Below are 8,266 nucleotides of genomic sequence, written 5' to 3'. Positions count from 1 at the left end.
GTTTTCTAACAAAAAGCCCCTTTTCTCTGTATTTCTTATAGAATTCAAAAACTATTTTTCAACTATTCAATCTAGTACTAATGAAAAAGCTAATAAGACTGTGCATTTGTGTACTGTCTTCAAAACATTTGATTGATTTGGTCTTGTGTGTGTGTTTTTTTTCTCTTCTTTATTGTATTTTTGTATCTCCCCTGGCTTTAAAATTTGTCATGTAATGTTTTGTTTAAGCAATAATAAATATATATATATATATATATATATATATATTAAAAAAAAAGTTTCATGACATATGTAAAAAACCCTAAAACAAGATGCATTTACAGATGCAACACTTTTGTTTTTAGAGAATGTATTTTTCACTTGTTTTAATTGCAAGCTAAAAGCATGTGAGGGAGTCCATTGCTGATATTGCATCGAGTGATGACTAACTGAGAAATCTGACTCATTCATTGACATCGGATGTTTCCATCGATGAAGAGATGCCATTGGACACAACAAGGACACTCGGGACAGTAATTCGCAATGATGCGACAGAAACCGCATTGATCAACTACTTAAAGAATTGCTTTCAGCATCTACTCCCAGGAGCAGAACAGGTGTGTTATTGCCTTTTAAAGAAACGGCAGATTAAATTTAGCCATGAACTGCTTATCCGTGTAGTTATTGGGACGGCTGGTGGTTTAAGTGTCTGTAACATGAATGACAGACTGTAGATGCTCTTAGAGAGGGGAAAAAATTATGCAAATGGTGCATACAGGCAAACAAGCACCGCAGAACTGCAGTGTGTGTGTGTGTGTGTGAACAGATTAAGTAAATGTGTGTTCTGCTGTTTTCTTGCCACACCAGACACACACACACACACACACACACACACACTGGCTGCTCTTCATGTTTCGAATGCTAATGCCGCTCTGAAACAGTAAAGGGCACCTCAGCATTAATCACGGTCTGTCTCCACACACACACACACACACACACACACACCTGCTGCAGTCATCTCCACCTGCTGAGAGCTCAACACACACCTGCCCTGCCAGCCAAAAAGATTTCACAGAATGAAGAAAAAATATAAATCAGATCGATCTTCAATTGGTATTAGAGCCAGACCGATATTAGGCATTTTCCATAATATCGGTATCGGCAGTTATAATGGCCGATAAATGAATATTTAAAAAATAAAATAAAAACAGACTAAACGCGCTTCAATCATTTCTCCTCGGCCTGTTGTATTGAAAATGTATGTTTTACAATTTGCAGTATGATGTCATCTATTGCTAATCATAGACTAGCTAACCACAAAGCTAGCTAATGCCACTATCGTCAGTGGAAGACCGCTAATGAGCTTGGAAACCACAATGAACTTTTTCTGCCTAAATAAAGTAATGATTACTGTATTTATAACTTGCATATCTCTAGTTACAGTCCCTGCATTGTAAAATGTAAGTTATACTTTCGAGGAGTGAACATTTAGACATAGAGAAAAAGTATCAAACGTATCTTGTGCAGAAAAGTTAGCTTTTCTTTTAAAAACGATATAAATGTTGCTTCAAGATAAACAAAATATATTGATCCAAGAAGATATCTTACTTGGCAAAATCACTGTGACCGTACAGTCCATTGTAGGAAACAAAACTCGCCAATTTAACAGCATGCACATCGTGAACACCATTAATGCCTATAGTCCTTAGTGTGGCGAGAAACGCTGCTGAATCACAACTTTCAACACAGCCAAGACACTTCAGGGGGGGGGTTTCTTTCCTGACCTTCCATTAGCAATGTTTTCTGCAAAAGGAACCTGTGGAGATTCAATTATAAAGCAATTTACGCCAAAGTTACCTGCCAAGTGCTGCCGGCAAATTATACCCAGCAGCCCCGTCATGCGAGAGGACATGTCTTAATTCAGGTGCCAAAACTAAAAAAAAAAACATCGTCAAATTCTCTTCCACATGGACTGATTGTAAAACACGACCCGTTCTGCAGCTGAATGAATGCTGGACTCTTTGCTTACGTAAAAAGACGTCATTTTGTCGTGTTTTACAGTCCATTTTGGGACTGAACGTACACCAAGAATGATAACTATTTAAGAGAACAGGGAAGTTCACAGCACCACAGCTATAAAGAGGAACGATATCGTTGGAATCACTTTCACGAGCTTTCCCAGCTGATGAACGATAAAAACAACAACAGCCAATCAAAATCTATTCTATTTTATATATAATATATACATTTTTGTCAAAAATATGTTCGATACACATCGATAAATAATTAAAACGCTTCCAGTACTCATAGATACACTGTAAAAAATAAAACGGTAAAAAACGGCAGCTGTTTTTACCGTCAAAAATACAGTAACGTTATTGGTTTTACAGACTTAACTTAAAATTTACAGTAATAAACCGTATTTTATTATCTGATATAATGTTAATTTTCCAACCCATTAAAGTATTGATATCTTTTTTGTACTATTGTAATACACTGATAACCACCAATCATCGCGGCAGTGGCGAGTCACATGACCAATCAAAGCTCATCACAAGCAGCTCTTCCAGAAGGTTAATACACTGAAAAAAAAATAATATGCTTTATCTAATCAATAAAATTGTGGCAGCATATTACAAGCAATATTATTAATTAAATTGTACAAATTAGAATGTTAATTTGATTAACTATTACTCAATTCTAATTTGTTCAATTTAATAAATAATATTGCTTGTAATCTGTTGCCACAATTTTATCGATTAGATAAAGCATTTTCATTTTTAGTGTTAAGAAGCTGCACAGTGTCATTCACACAAACATTAAACACACACAAAATAAATGTAACATAAAACCCTAATGTACACAAAAAAAAACAAGAAAATCATGAGGAACCATAGTTATTTCAATAAAAAAAAAAATCATAAAATGTGAAGTCACACAGGGAATTGTGGGAATGTCAATTTACGGTTTTTCAATGTAAATTATACAATGAGTTGTTCTTTTTCACTTTCAAAAACTGTAAATTTAACGGTATTTTACATTAAAAGTACCATGAGATCTATCGCAGTAATTTACCGTTTATAGTTTCTGTTCACCAATTAACTGTAGCATTTTTACCGTTAAATCTGCTATTATTTTTTTTCAGTGTACCTTTATATTTTAGTCCAATTTTCAAATACTTTTTTGCTTCAAATCTGTCCTCGTAGCTGCTTGGCTTATAAGAGATGCTTTTTTGAAATCCCAATGGGAGACATGAATGTTGCACTCCGTCGTCATAGATGGGACATTAACTGTGAGATTTTGAACATAAAGCAGCTGAAATGTCATCCGCCGTGAAGTCAGTTCTGGCCCCGCTCTGACGTCAACGCTCACTGACGCCTCGGCTCAAAAACTAGGTCATATTTAAATCTTGGAAATCTACATCCTCCAGAGCTAATATGGATTACTTTTCATTTGGCTTCCCATCTTTCTCCACTGGTTTTCGGCCTTCTCCCCAGCTCCCCTATGTGTGCCATGCCTAAAAATATCTTCAAAGAGATGTTTAATGCTACATCCAGAAACACACCGAGAGGAAACTGAAACCGGCTGTTTAATTGCTGGACAAACACACATAAACAAAAACGGACCCCGATTAAAGTGTTAAAAGTGCCAAATCCCGTGTTAAAGTGTGGTGATTCAATAAAACTATCCAAGGGTTTTGACTGGTTAGCATGATCCAAATGTTTAATTTAAGGTGACGGTTACATTGTACTTACTCAAACTCAAAGTAATAAATTAACATGTACTTACAATAGAGTTACAATTAGGGTTTGGTTTAGGATTATGCAATAATAGGATAATTCTGCATAATTTTCTGTTATTACTATAGTAAGTACATGTAGTTATGTGTACCTTAAATAAAGTTTTACCGCAAATATTTATAGCAAATATTTTACCAGGCTAATTCACAACAATTGTACATTTTTTTTCGGCTTGCTTGTGACTTGGGTTAACGTATAAAAAGTATATTAAAATGACCTTTTTTGCATGTTTTATTGACATATGATTTAATTAACAAACATAAACTATCCTAATGACTCAGAATATTATAAAAAGTTGCAATAAAATAAAAAAAACTTGAAACATTGTTATTTTTAATATTAATAAAAATAGTTTAACTTAAAGGAGAAGTTCACTTTAAAAAAAAACTTTTGCTGATAATTTATTCGCCCCCATGTCATCCGAGATGTCCACGTCTTTCTTTCTTCAGTCGAAAAGAAATTAAGGTTTTTGATGAAAACATTCCAGGATTTTCTCCATATAATGGACTTCAATGGGAACCAAACGGCTCAAGGTCCAAACGGGAGTTTCAGTGCAGCTTCAAAGGGCTTCTTCAAAGCAAAACCATCGCTCATTTAATAAATAAATAAAAAAGTTTAAGTTTTATAAGCACAAATGCTCGCCTTGCTCTGCTCTGTGATGCGCGTTCGTGACTCTCCTGTTCGAACTCGTTCATCAAAATGAACGAATCTTTTTTCGTGTCATTTGGTTGATTCAACGAACAAAATGAACGAATTGACTCGGGAAAAGATTCATTCATTTTGATGAACGAGTTCAAATAGGAGAGTTGTTTTTTTTTTTTAAATAGTTTTTTTATTTATTAAATGGCCGCTCGTTTTGCTTGATAAGACCCTTATTCATCGTCTGGAGTCGTTTAAAGCCCTTTGAAGCTGCACTGAAACTCTCATTTTGACCTTGAACCGTTTGGACCCCATTGAAGTCCATTATATGGAGAAAAATCCTGGAATGTTTTCATCAAAAACCTTAATTTCTTTTCGACTGAAGAAAGAAAGACATGGACATCTTGGATGACACGGGGGTGAGTAAATTATCAGCAAAAGTTTTCTACTCCTTTAACTTAATAATTAATAGTTTGTTATTATTATAACTATAGTTTTATTTAATAATAATAATCATCGTCAATTCTACTAATTAATACAAGTACTGTGTTCAAACACGCCTCATAAATGCAGAATTCAACTTCAAGAGTTTGATACTGGGTGAATCCCTCAAAGAAATGTCCAGGTCATGTTTAATCAATAAAAAGCTGAAGTATGTTTTTACAAGGATATTTCTGTTTTCATAAGATTCACCCGGTGTATTGATCTGTGAGTGTATTTCTATCTATTTGAAGCTTCACCTTCACACTGCCCTGTTCTCTCTCCTCATCCTCTTGTTTATGTAATAAGGTGATTTAATGTCTGAGCGCCTGCCTATAAATCACACTATGGTTGGTGTTTGTCATCAGTGCAACGAGACAAATGGCAGAAGTGACGATGAGTGCATGCTAATGAGTGAAGGAAAAAACAACAACCTTTCAGGAATGACACGGGATGTGCCATCGTGATGACATGATAAGAGCATCCGGACGGCATTCAACACACATTACAAGCAAATTACTGAGTTTAATGACTCATCTGAGCTGTGTGAACTCATTTACTTGTGCGTCTGACTGACGCCAACATATTCATTTAGCAGGACTGGAGGGAAACTTTAATTGCGTTGCCAGATTTCTGACAATTTGCAGGTTATTCATGCCGTTAATACTGTTAGTGGCCCATAAGCATCACACACGCACAATGACATTTCATGCATGTCGAATTTGCATTTAACGTTTCTGTGTGTTACAAAAGTTAAATAAAATTGCATCTTTGGCATCCAAAGTTGTTATTCGGTAATTCGGTAATTGAAATACAGCTGAAATCAAACCAAATAAAAACTATTAGATGACAAACTTGCAGTGGCAACTAACTGAAATAAATACTTTAAAGTTGAGGTACAAAAAAAAAAATCTAGAATGAAATACATTATATCTATATAGAAATATTTTGCACAATTACTAAAAAATTAAACAAATATAAATCTATTATTGTTTAGCTTTTATTTTTAATAATACTAAATCTTATTCTCTGTCATAAGCACTAATATCAACAAACAACACTTCCTGATTCCAGTTAGTCATTTTTATTATTGTGTGATGCTAGTGTTGCAGAATTGACCTTTAACCCTCTGATGGTCTTCAAAAAAAGTCACAATTTTGGTCTTCGGACAATAAGATTTAATTTTGTAACATAATAATTTTTTTTTAATAAATCTAATTTTACTCTGTTTATTAATGTTTTTACTCAACATCTGTGTAGTTTTTGGAGGATTTATGATTTTTTTTATTTATTTCTATAAATAAATAAATAAATATTTATTTAAATAGGATTTTTACAACACATTTCTGTCTGTGTTCTGCGTTATTTCTGATTCTGATGATGAATTTTGTCTATTTTGAGTCCAATGATAAATAAATATTAATTTATTTACAGACATTTAAAAGATATCATAAATCCTCCAAAAACTGCACAAATGTTGAATAAAAACATTAATAAAAAGTAAAATAATATTTGTAAAAAAAAAAAAAACAAACACTATAGTTCTGTTACAAAATTAAATGTTATTTTTTGGAGTCCAATGGACCCCGAAGACCACGAGTGTGACTATTAAAAACATAAAAACAGATAACGTTTTTTGCAGATCTAGACAGTGTTGAGAGCCGTAGGAAGTTTCATACCATTTGGAAAAAGAGAAAAAAAATTTAATTCAAGCAAAAGTCATTTGGGATCCAGTAGACCCCGAAGACCATCAGAGGGTTAAAGTGTTTAATAGATGGAGTTGTGTCACATGGGTTGGTGTCGCCCCCCCCCCGCCTGAGGAATCCAGGACCGTCTCTCCAGAGAAACCAATCAAAGCGACAGATTTCTAAGCCGTCCAATATTAGGTTTTTAAGAAGCATATTTGGAGCGTGTGGTAAGACTGCGCCTGTAATGATGATTACACACCGCGAGTGCCGTGCCGATGAGGTCATGCTTTAAAGGGCAGATGGAGCTGTAGAGTTTGGCTGGTGAAGACGAGAGGGCGAACTGAAGCCCTGCCAAACGGCACGAGCCCCGACCACACATCACAGTTCACGTCGCGTGTCCTTACAGCATGAAACGCAACACTGTCGATATCTGGCACGCATCGTATCGGACATCATCTGATTATTTGGGCCATTGTCACACCACAGGACGCACCTGCACTGTAAAAAAAATATTTTAAGATTTGTTATCACAGCATTTTTTCTTTTGTCAAATCAACTTAAATCATTTATTTAGTTCAGATAACTTATTATTTTGAGTTTCTGATTATTAAATCATTCTCCTTCATTGTATTAACTCACTTTTTCCATTTCAATCAACTTAAAATTTTAAGGCAGTCAGGTTACTTATTTTTTTAAGTTAAACCAACAATATTTTTTACAGTGTGCACTGTAAAAAATATTTTCAAGATTTGTTATCACAACATATTTTCTTATGTCAAATCAACTTTATAATAATTTATTTAGTTGAGATAACTTATTATTTTGAGTTTCTTATGATTAAATGAATCTCCTTCATTGTATTGACTCACTTTTTCCAGTTCAATCAACTTAAAATTTTAAAGCAAACCAGGTTACTTACTTTTTTAAGTTAAACCAACAATATTTTTTTTTACAGTGGCAAATTACAAACCAATCAGATTGGCTGTTTTATGTAATTATGACCCGTATGGGAAGCCAAAAATGATCCAATTTCTGATTTACCCGTTCGTAAATGTCGCATAAAAGATGTATATAGTTGCATTGCATAAATAAAATAAATTAACCTGTTATTACCTGTTGGATACACAGCATAGAATATAAATTCTTAAGTTAATTGGCAGGTGTGTTGTTATGGGCCTGTCTAATTTCAGATTAAACAAAGAATTGGTTTAAATGCAACAAATTCAATTCAATCAGGGCAGATTAATAAAATAAAAAAATGTAAATAAATTTTGGGGTTTTGTGAATGCATTCATTTAATGCATAAATCTGCATTATGTTTTGCAGTGTCTTGCACCTAAAATAAATGCGTTTGAATGAGTTATTAAACCACTAATAGAGCGACGCAGCTTTCTGAACGCAGTCTGCGCGTGGATTAGAGACGACAGGCATTCGGTCCTTCTGAAGCGCTATCAGCTCATCAGCACAAGGAGGCAATTATATCATTGAGTCTAACAAAAAGCCCATTACAAATAACGTCATAGTTGAAACCAAATCCACAGCCAATTAGTTTTGTTCATGCTCTGAATGGACTAAGTGCAATCATGAAAACAATGATAATTGAACATTTACGCGGTGCCGAATCCCGTCTCTGCTGTTAAAACTTACTGTCTCGTGTCATTTTTCTTCAACAGAAAAAGT

Source organism: Pimephales promelas, chromosome 25 (genome assembly GCF_988280905.1).
Source record: "Pimephales promelas chromosome 25, fPimPro1.hap1.1, whole genome shotgun sequence".
NCBI classification, from domain to species: Eukaryota; Metazoa; Chordata; class Actinopteri; order Cypriniformes; family Leuciscidae; genus Pimephales; species Pimephales promelas.
This window is presented reverse-complemented; position numbering follows the sequence as displayed.